The sequence below is a fragment of the Heterodontus francisci genome, chromosome 4 (assembly GCF_036365525.1).
Source record: "Heterodontus francisci isolate sHetFra1 chromosome 4, sHetFra1.hap1, whole genome shotgun sequence".
NCBI classification, from domain to species: Eukaryota; Metazoa; Chordata; class Chondrichthyes; order Heterodontiformes; family Heterodontidae; genus Heterodontus; species Heterodontus francisci.
This window is the reverse complement of record NC_090374.1, coordinates 13800437-13820896: the sequence shown is the minus strand read 5'-3', so window position 1 is coordinate 13820896 and position 20460 is coordinate 13800437. Positions and strand designations below refer to the sequence as shown.

At 47.2% G+C, this 20460-nt stretch overlaps 1 protein-coding gene across 7 annotated transcripts in view; it reads left to right on the top strand.

Annotated features, from left to right (window-relative positions):
* Positions 1–20460, top strand: part of znf131 (zinc finger protein 131) — a 108901-nt gene that overhangs the window by 1722 nt on the left and 86719 nt on the right. Inside the window, exon 2 of one of the 7 annotated variants that reach the window (XM_068029174.1) lies at positions 10645–10697. The exons of 5 other annotated variants lie outside the window; for them this stretch is intronic. The gene's annotated coding sequence lies outside the window, so the exon portion shown is untranslated. Of the gene's footprint in view, positions 1–6066; positions 6088–10644; positions 10698–20460 lie in introns of those variants that run through there. One more of the 7 variants, XM_068029178.1, reaches the window with a different exon arrangement.

The following is a 20460-nucleotide window of genomic DNA, read 5'->3' as shown; positions in this document are numbered from 1 at the left end:
TTTTCGTGGTGTCAGTCTCAACGGGGCTGAATGCTCAGCTGTGATATTTACTTCTTTAATATTTTACTTACAGCCTCAGTAGTTTTCACAGCATTTTGCCAGTCCTGGCAACGCCCTCGTAAATCTCCTCTGTACCCCCTCTAGTGCAATTACATCCTTTCTGTAAATCAGGTGACCAGAACTGCACACAGTACTGAAGTTGTGGCCTAACCAATGAGTTATACAGTTCCAGCATAACCTCCTTGATCTTATATTCTATACCTTGGTTAATAAAGGAAAGGATTCCATATGCCTTCTTAACCACTTTATCGACCAGTCCTGCTACCTTCAGGGATCTGTGGACATTCACTCCAAGGTCCCTCACTTCCTCTACACTTCTCAGTATTTTCCCATTAATCGTGTATTCCTTTGCCTTGCTTGACCTCCCCAAATGTATCACCTCACACTTCTCCATTTGCCACTTTTCTGTCCATCTGACCAGACCATCAATATCTTCCTGCAGCCTACAGCTATCCTCCTCACTATCTACCACACAGCCAATCTTTGTGGAGCATCTGTGGAGAGAGAAGCACGGTGGGACGAAGGGCCTGTTTCTGTGCTCTATGACTCGCTAAGCAGAGTTAATGTTTCAGGTCTGTGGCCTTTCACAGATGCTGCCTGACCTGCTGAGTATTTCCAGTAATTTCTGCTTTTAATTTCAGATTTTCAGCATCTGCAGTACTTTGCTTTTATTTTAGTTTCTTAAAGGAGGAATGTGGGGTGGAGAGGTTTTGGGAGGGAATTCCAGAGCTGAGAGCCCAGACAGCTGAAGGCATAGCCACCAATGGTAGAACGATTAAAATTGGGGATACTGAAGAGGCCAGAATTACAGGAGGGTTGTGGGGCTGGAGGATATTACAGAGAAAGGGAGGGGCAAGGCCAGGGAGAGATTTGAAAACAAGGATGAGAATTTTAAAATTAAGACATTGCTTGACTGGGTGCCAGTGTAGGTCAGTGAATACAAGGGTGATAGGTGAACAAGACTTGGTGCAAGTTAAGACACAGGCAGCAGAATTTTGGATGACCCAAGTTTATGGAAGGTAGAAGGTAGAAACTCTGGTGAGACCGCACCTGGAGTATTGCGTGCAGTTCTGGTCACCGCATTATAGGAAGGATGTGGATGCTTTGGAAAGGGTGCAGAGGAGATTTACTAGGATGTTGCCTGGTATGGAGGGAAGGTCTTACGAGGAAAGGCTGAGGGACTTGAGGTTGTTTTCGTTGGAGAGAAGGAGGAGGAGAGGTGACTTAATAGAGACATATAAGATAATCAGAGGGTTAGATAGGGTGGATAGTGAGAGTCTTTTTCCTCGGATGGTGATGGCAAACACGAGGGGACATAGCTTTAAGTTGAGGGGTGAAAGATATAGGACAGATGTTAGAGGTAGTTTCTTTACTCAGAGAGTAGTAGGGGCGTGGAACGCCCTGCCTGCAACAGTAGTAGACTCGCCAACTTTAAGGGCATTTAAGTGGTCATTGGATAGACATATGGATGAAAATGCAATAGTGTAGGTCAGATGGTTTCACAGGTCAGCGCAACATCGAGGGCCGAAGGGCCTTTACTGCGCTGTAATATTCTAATTCTAACCAGGAGTGCATTGGAATAGTTGTCAAGAAGTTCTTTCTTTTGGGCCTCCTTATCTCGAGAGACAATGGATACGCGCCTGGAGGTGGTCAGTGGTTTGTGAAGCAGCGCCTGGAGTGGCTATAAAGGCCAATTCTGGAGTAACAGGCTCTTCCACAGGTGCTGCAGAGAAATTTGTTTGTTGGGGCTGTTGCACAGTTGGCTCTCCCCTTGCGCCTCTGTCTTTTTTCCTGCCAACTACTAAGTCTCTTCGACTCGCCACAATTTAGCCCTGTCTTTATGGCTGCCCGCCAGCTCTGGCGAATGCTGGCAACTGACTCCCACGACTTGTGATCAATGTCACACGATTTCATGTCGCGTTTGCAGACGTCTTTATAACGGAGACATGGACGGCCGGTGGGTCTGATACCAGTGGCGAGCTCGCTGTACAATGTGTCTTTGGGGATCCTGCCATCTTCCATGCGGCTCACATGGCCAAGCCATCTCAAGCGCCGCTGACTCAGTAGTGTGTATAAGCTGGGGGTGTTGGCCGCTTCAAGGACTTCTGTGTTGGAGATATAGTCCTGCCACCTGATGCCAAGTATTCTCCGAAGGCAGCGAAGATGGAATGAATTGAGACGTCGCTCTTGGCTGGCATACGTTGTCCAGGCCTCGCTGCCGTAGAGCAAGGTACTGAGGACACAGGCCTGATACACTCGGACTTTTGTGTTCCGTGTCAGTGCGCCATTTTCCCACACTCTCTTGGCCAGTCTGGACATAGCAGTGGAAGCCTTACCCATGCGCTTGTTGATTTCTGCATCTAGAGACAGGTTACTGGTGATAGTTGAGCCTAGGTAGGTGAACTCTTGAACCACTTCCAGAGCGTGGTCGCCAATATTGATGGATGGAGCATTTCTGACATCCTGCCCCATGATGTTCGTTTTCTTGAGGCTGATGGTTAGGCCAAATTCATTGCAGGCAGACGCAAACCTGTCGATGAGACTCTGCAGGCATTCTTCAGTGTGAGATGTTAAAGCAGCATCGTCAGCAAAGAGGAGTTCTCTGATGAGGACTTTCCGTACTTTGGACTTCGCTCTTAGACGGGCAAGGTTGAACAACCTGCCCCCTGATCTTGTGTGGAGGAAAATTCCTTCTTCAGAGGATTTGAACGCATGTGAAAGCAGCAGGGAGAAGAAAATCCCAAAAAGTGTGGGTGCGAGAACACAGCCCTGTTTCACACCACTCAGGATAGGAAAGGGCTCTGATGAGGAGCCACCATGTTGAATTGTGCCTTTCATATTGTCATGGAATGAGGTGATGATACTTAGTAGCTTTGGTGGACATCCGATCTTTTCTAGTAGTCTGAAGAGACCACGTCTGCTGACGAGGTCAAAGGCTTTGGTGAGATCAATGAAAGCAATGTAGAGGGGCATCTGTTGTTCACGGCATTTCTCCTGTATCTGACGAAGGGAGAACAGCATGTCAATAGTCGATCTCTCTGCACGAAAGCCACACTGTGCCTCAGGGTAGACGCGCTCGGCCAGCTTCTGGAGCCTGTTCAGAGCGACTCGAGCAAAGACTTTCCCCACTATGCTGAGCAGGGAGATTCCACGGTAGTTGTTGCAGTCACCGCGGTCACCTTTGTTTTTATAGAGGGTGATGATGTTGGCATCGCGCATGTCCTGGGGTACTGCTCCCTCGTCCCAGCACAGGCATAGCAGTTCATGTAGTGCTGAGAGTATAGCAGGCTTGGCACTCTTGATTATTTCAGGCGTAATGCTGTCCTTCCCAGGGGCTTTTCCGCTGGCTAGAGAATCAATGGCATCACTGAGTTCCGATTTGGTTGGCTGTATGTCCAGCTCATCCATGACTGGTAGAGGCTGGGCTGCATTGAGGGCAGTCTCAGTGACAGCATTCTCCCTGGAGTACAGTTCTAGGTAGTGCTCAACCCAGCGGTCCATCTGTTTGCGTTGGTCAGTGATTATGTCCCCCGATTTCGATTTGAGGGGGGCGATCTTCTTGATGGTTGGCCCAAGAGCTCTCTTCATGCCATCATACATTCCTCTGATGTTTCCGGTGTCTGAGGCCAGCTGAATATGACTGCATAGGTGTTGCCAGTAGTCGTTTGCGCAACGCCTAGCTGTTCTTTGTGCAGTACTTCTGGCTGCTTTAAGTGCTGCGGATGTTAAATCGCTGGGGGCTTTCTTGTAGTTCAAAAGTGCAATGCGCTTAGCGGCTATGACAGGTTCCAGCTCTTCATTATGAGATTGAAACCAATCTGCATTTCTCTTTGCACTTTTGCCGTAGGTGGTCAAAGCTGACTCATAGATGGCGTCTCTGATGTGGGCCCACTTGGTCTCAGCATCCCCTGTGGGAGTGTTTTGAAGGGCTGTTACAAGTGAATTTAGAAATTTTTGTAACAGCTGTGGGTGAGAAATTCTGCTCGTGTTGATGCGCGGGTGGCCCTTCTGCTTGGAATGATGCAACTTCTTTGGTCTGAGTCTAACCTTGCTGCACACCAGGGAGTGGTCGGTGTCGCAGTCCGCACTGTGGAAGCTGCGTGTGATTTGAACACTGTTTAAGGCGGCTCGCCTTGTGACAATGAGGTCTAGCTGGTGCCAACGACATGATCTTGGGTGCCTCCATGAAACCTGGTGACAGGGTTTAGTGTGAAAGAACGAGTTGGTGATGCAGAGGTTATGATAGGTACACAACTCAAGCAGTCTCTGCCCGTTCTCATTCATCCTTCCAACGCCATAGCGCCCAAGGCAGGAGGGCCATGAGTCATGGTCGGCCCCAACCCTGGCATTAAAGTCCCCCAGCAGGAATAGGTGTTCGGTGTTGGGGATGCTGCTAATGATGTTATGGAGTTGTTCATAGAACTGGTCTTTAGCTTCAGGTGCGGAGCAGAGTGTTGGAGCATAGATGCTGAGTAGGTGTACTGGACCAGAGGTGGTGAGCAGTCGGATGGACAGTATGCGTTCCGAGCCATTTGAGGGAGGCTCTATCATGCTGAGCAAGGAGTTTCTGATGGCGAAGCCCGCTCCATGCTGTCTTGGTTCTTCAGGATCCCTGCCCTGCCAGAAGAAGGTGTAGTCTTGCTCTGCTAGAGAGCCACTCGCGGGGAGGCGAGTCTCCTGAAGTGCTGCAATGTCCACATTGAATCTACTGAGCTCGTTGTTAATGATGGCGGTCTTCCGAGAATCGTTGATTTGTGTAAGGTCTTCCGACAGGCCAGGACACATAGTTCTGACGTTCCAGCTTGCAAAGCGAAGGGCTGGTACCTTCTTTCCTTTTTTCATGTTGTTTGGTGCGGTGTATCAGTCCACCTTTCGGGCAATGACCCTGAGCTCCAAGCACCCATTGAAGCAGGCAGATTGTGGCGGGACAGAACCTTATTGACCGGGGGCTGCCCGGTTTGAGGCGGGCGGTAGCTGTCCAGTGAGGTGCAATGACCTCTCCCACCGACAAAGGCAACCCGTGGCGCCCAGTTTCTACGCCAATTTATCTGGACTTATAACCCGTAACTGCTGCCTTCCGTGTTGTTTTAGTCGCTGTGAGGCAACTATGGAGTGACCTCTCCATGGCGCATGCCTGGACAAATTTATGGAGGTTGAGAGTTGCCCAGTCGTCAAAACCCCCCTCTCGGCCTTTCTGGTGGGGTCCAAAGGAGTGCAGGACACGACGTTTGGCACCAGTATGGCTGCAGGAACTGCCGGAAACATGCCAAAGGTGACACATGACCGCCTACGGGGTTCCGCTCCGGATTTTCTGTTAGGGTTTACTCCCTTAGCCTTGGTCTCTCCCGAGACGCCCACAAGGCAGTGGGGTTGTTGGGGCCCCTACACAGGTGTAGGATGGTGCCGGTGGGAGGAGGGGATGCAAGGGGGAGGGGTAGAGGGAGGGGGTGGGGGGGGCTGCAGGGGAAGGGGGTGCGGGGTGAAGATGGTGCGAGGGGGGGCGGGCTGGGACGGGGTTGTGAGGGGGTGAGCTGAGAGGGTGGAGCAGGGAAGGGGACGGGGGTGGGGGGGGTGGGAGGGGGGGTGGAATCTGGTGCAGGTAATAAGCCATTTCCTCAGTGCCCACCATCGACGTCCGGAAAGCTCATCCACGTCCTTCGGGAGGTGAAGCATCATTTGGCAGACTTAGAGGTGATTACATTTGCTAAGGGTTTTTTTTTGCAGTGGTTTAAATAAAGGCATGCAGCATTGCCGAGAGTGCGCTGCAGATGCTCTCCGAGCCATCTCCCGCGGGCGCTTTGAAGTTGCGGCCGGGGGGGCCGTTCGTGGATGTTTTGGGTGTTCGGGGCACCTTTTCACAGGACTTCTCTCGGGTCCCGCAGCTCCTTCTTCACCTCAATGGACTTACCGCATGCCGTGGCTGCAGACACTCTGGACTGTGAAGACAGCAGGATCGGAGATTGAAGTATCGGCAGCTGTGCTCGTCAGTTTCATCCGGATCAATTTCATTGAGAAAACAAAGAGCAGGTGTGGCTGGGGGAGGGCAGTGGGCCCAGGTAACATACACTAAACTAACTGTTAACTTTTAGATAGGGCTAAAATGAGCTGATTTAAAGAGCCAGGGGAATTTAAACAGTTTAAGAGGGCAGATTGGGGGAGAAAACGTTAGGGATGGGAGCAGATGGCCATGGATAGAGTTGAACAGCAAGGGAGCTTCCAAGGGAGCTTCCAGCCCAGGAGCCATCTTGAAAGTACTAAGAAGTAACAAAGGCATAAATGAGGGTTTCAGCAGCAGATGAGCTGAGGCAGGTGATGTTACGGAGATGAAATAGATGGTCTTAGTGATTTACGATCTTGGATTTAAAGTGTTTGGCAAAAGAACCAAGGGTGACATAAGAAAAAACTTTTACACAGCAAGTGTTTAGGATCTGGAATGCACTGTTTGAGAGGATTATGGAGGCATGGTCAATCGTGACTTTAAAAAAGAATTGTATAAACTCCTTAAGAATTTGCAGGACTACAGGGAAAGGTGAGGGAGTGGGACTAGCTATATTGCTCTTGCAGAGAGTTGGCATGGACTTGACGGGGTGAATGGCATCCTTTTGTGCTGTAACCAATCTATAAATGGAAACCCTGACTCGCCTCTTGCTGACCCCCAACCCAGAATTGAATTCTATTAAAAAAGAAAGGCCTGTGTTATGACCAGGTGAGGCAGGGGTCTAGGGCTCCCCTCTCAGCCTTTTCCTGGCTTGGCCGTAACAGGGTTTAATTTTTAAAAAACACCGTTTTTAGCTCCCCCTCAGTGAGTCCTTGCTCACTGCTCTCTAACTGTAATGGCAAAGAAATCAACCAGACAGGTTTTCTCAGGTTTGAACAAGAAAGGTCTAGATTTTTTGACCTTAAAACTCTAACTCAATCAAAACCACTAAAAATACACGATGCGACCACGTTCGCAGGCATATGCGATAAACCCACATGCAAATAGAGACAGAGGTGGAGAAAGAAGGGGAAAGGTTTGAAGTAATAGCTGGAGTTCAGTTACTGGTTTTGGATTGGATGTAAAGTCTTTGATTGAAGTTAAGTCTTGCAGTTCTCATTGGGGCCCAGTGCAACTTGTTCCAGTTTCAAACTTGTTACTTCCGTGGTCCCTGGAACCTTGCATGATAGAGAGGTGCTCTCTTCTTGAAGTTCAGTTGCAGTCTCTTCCCAAAACTGTTCTGTGTCAGGCACAGTTCAAAAAAAACCCCAGATTGGCCAGCAGGTTAGTCATGTGATTAGCTCCTTGTTTAGAGCAGCCATGCCTGCAAGATTTGTGGATCCCTTCAAGCTTATCAGACATTCTCAGTGGAGGGGGGGAGTGGAATGCTGGCTCTTACACATTCAGTGTCTCTTGATCATCACTGTTGACAAAATCCGTCTGGCCAATTCAATCAGGGAATACTCTCATTGTCTTCTTCATGCAACTGTCTTTTAGAACAGAAATGCGCAGCCATATTTTCAGTCACTGTTGTGGTCTTTTCAAACAAGTTATTTCAAGTCCAGTAACAGTTCGAAAATAATGTTCCATATGACGAAATTAATATGTCTCATTTTGGTAGGTGTGGTTTCCGTCACACTTGCACTTATATAGTGCCTCTTGTCACCTCTGATCATTCCAAAATGCTTTACAGTCAATGAAGTACTTTTGAAGTGTACTCACTGTTGTAATGTGGGAAATGTGGCAGCCAATTTGCACACAGCAAGATCCCACAAAACAGCAATGTGATAATGACCGGATAATCTGTGTTCTCTTGAGGTTGGTTAAGGGATAAATATGCCCCTGCTCTTGCAATAGTGCAGTGAGATCTTATTATGTCCATCTGAGGGGGAAGGCTAGGCCTCGGTTTAATGTCTCATTGGAAAAACTGCAGCTCAGTACTGCACTGGTGTGTCAGCCTACATTATATTGCTCAAGTCTCTGAAATTGGACTTGAACCTATGACCTTCTGACTCAGGGGTCGCAGTGCTGCCAACTCAGCCTTAGCGAGCAGTTGCTGGATCCAGGGAGGGGTATCATCAACAAGCTGACTACTGGGCTTGCCTGTCATTCACACACACTAGGCACAGGGAAGAATATCATGTTCATGTGTGTCTCTGCCATCCACACATGCTGGATGCAGAGAGGGGTATCATTGCCTTATGTGTTCTTGCCATTCAGAAATACATTGGATGGGGAGAGGGGTATCATATTGAAGCCCAATTCTTCTCTCACCTGAGTTGGATAACAAATGGAACCCTGGCTCAAAGATGACTGTCCTTCGAAACATAGGAGCAGGTGTAGGCCATTCAGCCCGTCAAGCCTGCTCTACCATTCAGTTAGATCATGGCTGATCACCTACCTCAATGCCACTTTCCTGTGCTATACACATCCCTTTATGTCATTAGTATCCAGATATCCATCCATTTCTGTCTTGAACATACTCAATGATTAAGCTTCCACATCCCTCTGGGGTAGAGAATTCCAAAGATTCACCACCTTCTGAGTGAAGAAATTCTTCTTCATCTCAGTCTTAAATGTCCTACAACTTATTCTGAGACTATGTCACCTGGTTCTGGACTCACCAGCCTGGAGGAACATCCTATCTGCATCCAACCTGTCGCGCCCTATAAGAATTTTATAAGTTTCAATGAGATCACCTCTCATTCTTTGAAACTCTAGAGGATATAGGCCCAGTTTCCTCGTTCTCTCCTCATAAGACAGTCCCGCCATCCCAGGGATTAGACTGGTGAATCTCCGTTGCACTCCCTCTATGGTAAGTATATCTTTCCTTAGATAGGGAGACCAAAACAGTATACAGTACTCCAGTTGTAGTTTCATCAAGGCTCTATACAATTGCAGCAAGACCTTTTTACTCCTGCACTCAGATTCCCTTGCGATGAAGGCCAACATACCATTTGCCTTTCTAATTCCCTGCTGCACGTGCATACTAGCTTTTAGTGACTCATGAAAGTCCTTGCTCCTCTGGGCAGAATAGGCCATGCAGCCCAATCAGTCTGCCCGTTGTTTATCAGACATCCACTACTGGATGAGCAGAAATTACCCCCAATTAAATATTGGGAAGACTAAAGCCATTGTTTTCTATTCCCTAGTTACTGATTCCATTTCTCTCCCTGGCAACAGTCCGGGATTAAGCCAGTCAGTTCGCAACCTCGGTATCACAATTGACATCGAGATGAGCTTTTGACCTCATATTCACGTCGTCACTAAGACTGTCTATTTCCACCTCTATAACATCGCCCAACTGCTCTTGTCTCAACTCATCTTCTGCCAAAGCCCTCATTTGTGCTTTTGTTACCTCTGATCTGACTATTCCAATGCACTCCTGGGTGATCTTCCACATTCTACCCGCTGTAAACTTGAGGTCATCCAAAACTCTACTGCCCGTGTCTTAACTCACACCAAGTCTCATTCACCAATCACCCTTGTGCTCCCTGGGCCACATTGGCCTCCAGTCAATCTTAATTTTAATAGTCGTTTAGTAGTACAGAACTTGAGTATTGCTGAAAATAGAGACATGTTGCTGAAGCTTTTCATCTTGCACTCATCAGGACAATCACAAGAATAACCAATATAAGGGAAAACAACAACTTATACGGCATGAGAAGAGAGTGCTGATTGGTTGGCAAGTGAACTCTGGTGGAGGTGTTGCCATGGCGAATGCACCAGTTTACGGTGACTGACAGTTAACTGCCAAGCTTTGTTTAAAATTCAAACCAGGCAGCTTGACTCTGATTGGGCAAGGCATTGCCCTGAGGAATGAACCAGCGAATGGCTGTCACTTATTTTGTTTAGCTGAAACAGGCACAATGTTTGTACATGTTCTTTCTGTCTGCAAAGAACAGGGCCCTGTGTGTTAATATATGTAGCTTCCAGTAAGCACAAATGTGCCACATTGAGAGCATTACTGACTATCTTAAATTGGTTGTCAGCATCATACTTGGCACACTGTGGATTATTTGGACAATAATTTTTAAATTCTCATCCTTGTTTTTAAATCCCTCATGGCCTTGCCCCTCCCTATCTTGTAATCTCCTCCAACCCCACAACCCTCCAAGGGATCTGCGCTCCTCTAATTCTGGCCTCTTGTACATTCCTGATTTTAATCGCTCCACCATTGTTGGCCGCACATTCAGCTGCCTAGGTCCCAAGCTTAGGAATCCGATCCCTACTCCTCTCTTCCTTTCCACCTTGCTTTCTTCCTTTCAGACACTCCTTAAAACCTACCACTTCGACCAAGCTTTTGGTCATCTGACCTAATATCTTCTTTGTGGCTCTGTGTCATAATTTGTTTTATAATGTTCATTTGAAGCGTCTTTGGACATTTTATGACATTAAAGGTGCTATATAGGTATATATAAGTTGTTAAGGCGGTTTACTATCTTTTTAATCCAAATGCTGTCTGTTTGCTTCATGTTGATATTACACAACATAAGAATAACAGTGTGCAGTTCCTGGTCACAAACCTTACTGTTCCTGTTGCAATTTTCTGTCAACATTTCCCATTATAAATTGCTATGTCTGTATTTTCCCTTCAATTCTAATAGGTGAACAGCTGCAATGAAATTGTAGACATTGGTCATTAGGATGTTGTCGTGGGGTGAGTTTCTGAATTCTCTCCCATCTCTCTTGTCACCTTGTCTATATAAAATATATATTCATCATTTACACCTGGCAATGTCATGGGCAGTTTATTTGTATCCTTTAATATCCACACTTCCCCAGTAGGTATTGGTCACTCTTTTTAAACCATAATTCTGTGTTCTGTGGGATATTGCAGTTCTTACAGCTCTTTGTTAAAATATATTTTTAATGTATTCTAGTGCTTCTATTACTCACGTTATAAATGATGGCTGTATCAATGGCAGTTCCTGAGGTACAATCATAGACTAATACTGCTCAGAAGGAGGCCATTCAGCCTGTCATGTCTGTGCCAGCTCTTCGGCAGAGTTATCCAATTATTCCTACTCCCCTGCTCTTTCCCCATAGCCGTGAAGATTTCACCACTTCAAGTATTCATCAACTTCCGTTTGAAAGTTACTGTTGAATCTGTTTCAGGCAGCACGTTCTAGATCACAACAACTCATTGCATTTACAAAAAAAGGTCTCCTCATCTCCCCTCTGGTTCTTTTGCTAATTACCTTAAATCTGTGTCCTCTGGCTACTGACCTCCTACTACAGGAAACAGTTTCTCCATATTTTACTCCATCAAAATCACTCAATTTTGAACAACTCATCTGGAGTACTGTGCACTGTTTTATTTTATTTTATTTTATTTAGAGATACAGCACTGAAACAGGCCCTTCGGCTCACCGAGTCTGTGCCGACCGAGAACGACCCATTTATACTAACCCTACAGTAATCCCATATTCCCTACCACCTACCTGCACTAGGGGCAATTTACAATGGCCAATTTACCTATCACCTGCAAATCTTTGGCTGTGGGAGGAAACCGGAGCACGGCGAAAACCCACGCGGTGACAGGGAGGACTTGCAAACTCCGCACAGGCAGTACCCAGAATCGAAACCGGGTCCCTGGAGCTGTGAGGCTGCGGTGCTAACCACTGCGCTGCCCTCCTGATTTAAGAAAGGATATAAATGTGTTAGAGGCAGTTCTGAGAAGGTTCACTTGACTGATACTTGGGATGGGGGCAGTTATCTTATGAAGAAAAGTTGGACAGATTGGGTCTGTATCCATTGGAGTTTAGAAGAATGAGATTTATTGAAACATATAAGATCCTGAGGAGACTTGACAGGGTAAATGCTGAATGGATGTTTCCCCCTGTGGGAGAGACTAGAACTAGGGGACACATCTAAAAATAAGGGGTCACCCATTTAAGGCGGAGATGAGACATTTTTTCTCTGAGGGTTGTGAGTCTTTGGAACTCTCTTCCCCAGAGAGCAGTGGAGGCAGGGTAATTGAATATTTTTAAGGCAGAGGTAGATAAATTCTTCACTAACAAGGGAGTCAAAGGGTATCGGGGGTAGGTGGGAAAGTGGAGTTATTCTTCACTAACAAGGGAGTCAAAGGGTATCGGGGGTAGGTGGGAAAGTGGAGTTATTCTTCACTAACAAGGGAGTCAAAGGGTATCGGGGGTAGGTGGGAAAGTGGAGTTATTCTTCACTAACAAGGGAGTCAAAGGGTATCGGGGGTAGGTGGGAAAGTGGAGTTGAGGCCACAATCAGATTCGCCATGATCTTATTAAATGGCGGAGGAGGTTTGAAGGGGCTGAATGGCCTACTCCTGCTCCTAATTTGTATGCTCGTATCAAATCTCCGCTTAACCTTCTCTGCTTTAAGGAGACCATTTATACAGTGCCTTTAAAGGAGTAAAATGTCCCAAAGTGCTCCACAGGAGCGAATATTAAACAATATCTGACACCAAGCCACATAAAGAGATATTAGGACAGATGACCAAAAGCTTGCTCAAAGAGGTAGGTTTTGATGAGTCTCTTAAAGGAGGAAAGAGCGGTACAGTGGCGGAGAGGTGTAGGGAGGGGATTCCAGCGCTTAGGGCCCAGACAGCTGAGCAATTCAAATCGGGGATGCTAAAGAGATCAGAATTGGATGAGCACAGATATTTTGAAGTGTTTTGGGGCTGGTGGAGATTACAGAGGAGCGAGGCCATGGCGGGATTTGAAAACAAGGATGGGAATTCTAAAATCGAGGTGTTGCTTAAGCGGGATCCAGTGTAGGTCAGTGAGCACGGGCGATGGGTGAACAGGTCTTGGTGCGAGTTAGGACATGTGCAGCAGAATTTTGGATGACCTGAAGTTTATGGAGGGTAGTAAATGGGAGGCCCCTAGTACTGCACTGGAATAGTCAAGAAGTCCAGAGGTAACAATGGTTGACGGTTTCAGCAGCAGATGTGCTGAGGCAGGGATGAAGTCAGCAGATGTAATGGTGATGGTGCGGATATGTGGTCAGAAGCTCATCTCGGGGTTGAATATGACACCAAGGTTGCGAACGGTGTGGCTGAGCCTCGGACAGTTGCCAGGGTGTGGGATGGAGAATGTGGCTAGACAACAGAAATTGTGGTGAGGACTGAAGACAGTGGCTTCAATCCTCCTAATATTTAATTGGAGGAAATTTCTGTTCATCCAGTACTGGATGTCGGATAAGCAGTGTGACAATTTAGAGACAGTAAAGGATCGAGAGTGGTTCTGGTGAAGTGGAGCTGAGTGTCGTCAGTGTACATGTGGAAATGGACACTGGCATTGTTTTGTGGATGATGTTGCCAAGGGGCAGCATGTGGATTGGAAATAGGAGGGGGCCAAGGCTAGATCCATGGGGGACACCAGAGCTAACAATCCCAGTTTCTCTAGGCTCTCGATGCAACTGAAGTCTTTTATCCCTGGTACCATTCTCCTCATAAATCTCTGCAGACTGTGATATAGTTGAGCGCTATCAGTTTGGTTTGTACTCCCTATCTTACTGTCTTATGGCTCTCTCCTCTATCTACGTGTGCTCCTTGATGGCATTATTCACAAGCAGTGAGTCATCTTAGTGTTTGCTAATAACATCTCCCTACTACCTCCCAATTGCTTCTGTGCTGTCGGACTGCTTGGATGGAATTTACCACCAGGCTGTGGCTCCCGCCCCTGGGATCAATTGCAGGCCCCAAGCCCACACTTGTTAACGGTGGTACCACAGAGGGGATTTTACTGGCGAAGGCCAATTAAGAGGCCGCCATTAGGACTGCTGTTCATATGAACTTACGACTTAGGAGTAGGCCATTCGGCCCCTCGAGCCTGCTCTGCCATTCAATAAGTTCATGGCTGAACTGATTTCTCCACATTACTACCTACCCCCAATAACCTTTCACCTCCTTGCTTATCAAGAATCTATCTACCTCTGCCTTAAACATATTCAAAGACTCTGCTTCCACTGCCTTTTGAGGAAGAGAACTCCAAAGACTCTCTGAGAGAAAAAATGTCTCCTTATCTCTGTCTTAAATGGGCGACCCCTTATTTTTAAACAGTGACCCCTAGTTCTAGATTCCCCCACAAGGGGAAACATCCTTTCCCAATCCACCCTGTCAAGACCCCTCAGGATCTTGTATGTTTCAATCAAGTCGCCTCTTACTCTTCTAAATTCCAGCGGATACAAGCCTCGCTTGTCCAATCTTTCTTCATAATATAGCCCTCCTATTCCAGGTATCAGTCTAGTAAACCTTTTAAGGAATTTAACCAATTAAGGATGGCGCCCTACTCTCCGAGCTGCCTCTCTGAGCTGCCGGCCCAATTAGAGGGCCGACAGCACTGCAGCTTTGACAATGCTACTGAGAGAGGTGGCCTCCATGTTGAGGCACTCTCGAAGGGCTGGCAAGAAATTTTTCTTATGTGCCGGAGCCAGGCAGAGAGGCCCCTGCGATCGGAGGGGTGAATCCTTTGGCGGCAGCATTTGAGCCGTGGGGGGTGGCCATTGCTGCCAGGAGGCTCTCCGTGGGAAATGCAGCCTCTGGAAGGAAGGCCCCCTCACTCCTGGGAAACCACTGGGAGGCTGTCTCAATGCACCTAGTGGTCTCCTCATGTGGCAGCAGACCATTCCGACACTGGTAAAATGCTGTCAGGGGTGTAAAATTTCCATTAATAGGTCAGTTAATTGGTGCCCGTCAGCAGGAGGCTGGGCTGCTGCCGTTCCCGCCTTTGGAAATATCTATGGCACCGGGAAGACTTTGGGCTTCCCTCCCGACACCTTCTGCTACCATTTTACCAACCTTCCCTCCTCCCAGCCTGTCTCCAGTGTGCTGGTAAAATCCCGGCCCTTATCTCCATCTCCTGTTTTGTGTGAGTCATGACCTCCTCCAGCTGCGTGTTGGGAAGATCAAAACTGTCGTCTTCAATCCCTCCCTCCATCCTCCTCCCCGACCACTTTTCTGGGGACCAGACTGCCCATAATCTTGGGAAAACGGTTCACTCCTGGCCTGAGCTTTATATGTTAAATTCTATCCATCGGCAAGACCACCTCTGCCCTTATCTCAGTTCTTCCACCATCAAAAGCCCTTTGGCTTTTCCAGACTCAATTTTTACAACACCCCCCTTGTGGCTTCCCATCTTCCACCTTCAAAAAACTCTAAATTCTCCAAAACTCTTGTGATTATATGCTGTCCTGCACTGAAGTTCCAGTTGTCTCTTGTCCCATTCCCCAACTTCTTACTTTTAAAATCCTTTTCCGTGTTTGCATCATTGTGCAACCCTATATCCCCTCCTGAAAGCTCCATCCCTCTGAGTCTGACCTTCAGTATTTTCCCCTATTCCCCAAAACTTGCAGCTGCCACAGCATGACTTTCTATAGCTTCCTTCCTGTATCTCTGTGCCTCTCTTCATCTATGTTCTCTTGAGGGCCATCTTTTTGACTGAGCTTTTGGTCTGATGTCTAACTTTAATGTTCCTTCATCAGTGAATACAGATATCTGAGCTTTGTTAAAGAGAGTGATGGCCATTAAAAGGAGCTGCTTATGGCACAATGGATTTGGATTGTACACCAATGTGCACTGTTAAGAGGGGAGGTCAAAGATAGAAACAACTCTTCAACCCATAAAATCTAATTTGTCTAGTATGCCAGCTCTTCCAACTTAGCATCCGTGTTTTTAAATGTCTCTAAACTCTGTGGCTTTGTTACCTTACCAGGCAAATCATTCTACTTGAATGTGCCCTCCAGTCCCACTCCTGAATTTTCAAGCTCCTTTCCAGTATTGTGGGAGAGGCAACATGCAGAGGCCAAGTGCTTCCAAAGTGGAAAGATAGGGAGGAATTGCCTGGACGTAATTCACTTCTGTACATTGCCCAAGGTAATTCCTAGGCCCAACCATCTTCAGTTGCTTCATCAATGATCTTCATCAATGATCTAAGGTCAGAAGTGGGGATGTTTGCTGATGATTGCACAATGTTCAGCACCACTCGTGACTCCTCAGATACTGAAGCAGTTCGTGTCTGTCTGCAGCAAGACCTGGACAACATTCAGGCTTGGGTTGATAAGTGGCAAGCAACATTCGTCTCACACAAGTGTCAGGCAATGACCAATCCCAACAGGAGAGAAACTAACCATCTCAGCAACATGACCATTGCTGAATCTCCCACCATCCACATCCTGGGGGTTACCATTGACCAGAAACTTAACTGGACCAGCCATATAAATACTGTGGCTGCAAGAGCAGGTCAGAGGTTTGGAATTCTGCAGCGAGTTACTCGCTTTCTGACTCCCCAAAACCTGTCCACCATCTACAATGCACAAGTCATTGATTCACTACAGCACAGAAGGAGGCCATTCAGCCCATCAAGCCCATGCCGGCTCTCTTCAGTTAGTCCCATTCCCTCACTCTATTCACGTAGCCCTGCAAGTTTATTTCACTCAAGTGACCATCCAATTAGAGTGTGATGGAATTCCCCACTTGCCTGGATGAGTGCAGCTTCAACAACACTCAAGAAGTTTGATGCCATCAAGACAAAGCACCTTGCTTAATTGATACCCTATCTACCACCTTAAACATTCACTCCCTCCATCACTGGTGCACAGATACACTGCAGCCTCCTTTGACAGCGCCTTCCAAACCCGCTACCTCTACCACTAGAACAAGGGCAGCAGGTGCTTGGTAACATCTCCACCTGCAAGTTCCCTTCCCAAGTCACACAAGACCCTGACTTGGAACTATATCGCCGTTCTTTCATCGCCACTTAATCAGAATCCTGGAACTCGCTTGTACACCACACAGTGCTGCAGCGGTTCAAGAAGGCAGCTCATCACCATCTCCTCGAGGGCAACTAGGGATGGGCAATAAATGCTGGCCTTGCCAGTGACGCCCACATCCCGTGAATGAATAAAAGAAATTTCCACAGATGAATTTTGAATTTACCCATTTCAAGCGCAGGCTGTGTACTTGGGTTCTACTGATCTACTGAAGTGTATTAGCCTGATGATGGCAGATTCTTCTCGAGCAAAATCATGGGAAGGCTCGTTTCTGTGGTAGTCGGCATGATCATTGGTGTTTGAGGAGGCCAATTCTTGATCTGCAGGCAGTTGGGGCACAAGAACTCCTGGTTTGGAGGGGCTCTGGTATAAGCAGACTCCTTCCGTTGTCTGTGTCTTTCCTCTGTTTGTTTTGACCTTGTAGGTTGCTTTCTTGGTGGTTGTGCACTAGCTGTCTCTGTTGGCAGCCTCCTGCTCCCACACCTGTTGGCCAGTGTTAGCCAGTGAGAGCTATCTTTTCAGCTGGTCTTTGAAGCATTTGCAAGGTGCACCTCAATCTTGCTTAATGGAGCATAAAACACTGCTTTTGGCATTCTGGAATTGTCCATGCTTGAAATAGGTCCTGCCCAGTGCAATTGGCGTTGTAAGAGAATATATTCAATGCTGGGCAGTATTGAGGACTTCATTGTTTGTGTTGTAGTCCTGCTATCTGATGTTCATGATGGACCAAACACCGTGTTAGTGGAAGCGTTCCAGCATTCGTATTTGTTTTCGGCACAGAACCCATGATTCTGTCCCTGATAAGGGCTCCTTTCTCTACACCCTTTAGAATCCTAAAATCAGCTCTTGTATCACTCCTCAGCTTTCTCTCTTTCCAGTGAGAACATACCTGATTTACATGATCCTTTCCTCTTTTTGAATAACCTTTTTAAAAATTGACGTTGAGTAGCATGGGCAGGGCTGCTATTTACACTGTGGACATGCTAAACAGGTTGTGAATTAAATATTGGGAGACCTAAGCCATTGTCTTCAGTCCCCGCCACAAATCCTGCTTCCTAGCCACTGACTCCATCCCTCTCCCATGCAATTGTCTGAGGCTGAACCAGACTGTTCTGAACCTCAGTGCCATATTTGCCCCCAAGATGAGCTTTCAGCCACAAAACTGTACCAGCACTAAGACGACCCATTTTCCCTCTGTAATAATACCTGCGTTCGCCCCTGACTCGGCTGATCTGCTGCTGAAACTCTTATCCGTGTCTTTGTTACCTCCTGACTTGACTTGCCAACGCTGTCCTGGCTGGTCTCCCACATTCCACTCTCTGTAAACATGAGCTCATCCAAAGCTCTGCTGCATGTGTCCTAACTCAACCACATAAATGCTGTGGCTACAAGAGCAAGTCAGAGAATTCTGCGGCGAGTAACTCATCTCCTATCTCCCCAAAGACTGTCAACTATTGCTTTCCTACCTGGAGCGGAGCAGAGGTAGGCGGGAGCCAGGAGTGCCATAAATACAGGCCGGGGATTGCAGCATGACCTTTCCTGCCTGGAGCGGAGGGGAGGCAGTCGGGAGCTGGGAGCACCATAAATACAGGCCGAGGATCAGAGTGTGGCCTTACCTACCTGGAGCGGAGTGGAGGCAGTTGCCCAGAGCCAGGAGTGCCATAAATACAGCTTGGGGATCAGAGCACGGCCTTTCCTACCTGGAGCGGAGTGGAGGCAGTCAGGAGCCAGGAGTGCCATTAATACAGGTCGGAGGTTGGAGCGCGGCCTTACCTACCTGGACTGGAGCAGAGGCAGTCACCCAGAGCCGGGAGCGCCATAAATACAGCCCGGGAGTTGGAGCGCGGACTTTCCTACCTGGAGTGGAGGCAATTACCCAGGCCCATTTCAGCTGCTGGGGTACTCTGAAAAAATAACTCTGACATCACAGGAAACTAGTAAGTTGATTGGCCGGTAAGTGCTTCATGTAAGGGACAGTGTGTGAATAGCTAGCTTATGACACCTGAGTTAGGGTAGATCTGTCAGAAGAACGAACACTTTAAAATAAATCAAAGATAAAATAATTAAGATAAATACCTAAAACACATATTTGTGTAATTAAGAAAAGTATGACTTTAGTTGTAGATGGTACAAGCATTTAATAAGCTCAGTAAATTTCCAAGTTAATTAAGAAAGTAATTCAAGTAAATTAACTAATAGCATAAGAATTGATGGCGGGACAGGTGTTGTGTTGCAGCTGTGGTATGTGCGAGCTTTTGGATGCCAAGGCGATCCAGGACAAACATGTCTGCAGAAAGTGTAAGCAGCTCGAGGAATTCCGGATCAGGATTATTGATTTGGAAGCCGAACTGCAAACACTGCGCAACATAAGGGAGGGGAGAAATACCTGGACTCTTTGTTCCAGAAGACAATCACACCTCTTGGAACAGGGTCATCTATTTTGGTCAGCAGTGAGGGACAGGAGGATGTGACCGTGAGTGAGGCAGGTAAAGGGACTGAGCAGCCAGTAGTGGAGGAGCCTCAGACTTTGCAATTGTCAAACAGGTTTAAGGTGCTCTCAACCTGTGTAGACGAAAGAGAGGTCTGCAAGGTAGATTAGCAGTCTGGCCATGGCACTCTGGTACAGGAAGCCATTCAAGTGGAGGAATGTAGTGGTAGAAGGGGATAGTATAGTGAGGGGGATTGACACTGTTCTGTGCAGTCGAGAGCGTGAGTCCAGAAGGTTACTTGGTGCCAGGGTTTGGGACATCTGCTCAGGGCTGGACAGGAACTGAGAGGGGGAGGATCCAGTTGACGTGGTTCATGTAGGTACTAATGACATAGGGAGGACTAGGAAAGAGATTCTGCTTAGACAGTATGAGGAGCTAGGCACCAAATTGAAAAGCAGAATCTCAAGGGTAATAATTTCTGGATTATTACCTGAGCCATGTGCCAATTGGCAGAGGGCACATAAGATTAGTGAAACGAAAACCTGGCTCAAAGACTGTTGTGGGAGAAGTGGGTTTCGGTGCATGGGGCACTGGCATCAGTACTGGGGAAAGTGGGGACTGTACCTTTGGGATGGTCTGCACCTGAGCCGTGCTGGGATCAGTGTTCTAGCATTCTGTATAACTAGGGAAGTAGAAAGGACTTCAAACTAAATATGTTGGGGTGAGGGATCAAGCTTGGGTAGATGTAGCAATTCAAGGAGTAGAGTCAAGGCAGGAGAGTAGAATAGTAATATGGGAAATGAAGGTCAGAGAATGGCAGGAAGGGACAGAGAGAAAAAAAACCTAAGAACAAACCAACAGTCGAGATTAGATGTTACAAAGATCACAAAAAGAAAAGCTAAAGACTCTGTACCTGAATGCATGTAGCATTCATAACAAAGTAGATGAACTGATGGCACTGAAGTAAATAAATGTGGTCTGATAGCCATTACGGAGACGTGCTGCAGAATAACCAGGATTGGGCCCTCAATATTGAGGGGTATGTGACATTCAAGAAGAATAGGAAGCTAGGTAAAGGTGGAGGGAGAAGCACTGTTAATCAAGGATGGTATAGGTGCAATAGTTAGAGATGAGCTTGGTTCGGGAGATCAGATGTAGAATCGGTTTGAGTGGAAATTAGGAATAGTCGGGGAAAGAAGTCACCATTGGGAGTGGTCTACAGGCCTCCTAACAGAAACCGTAATG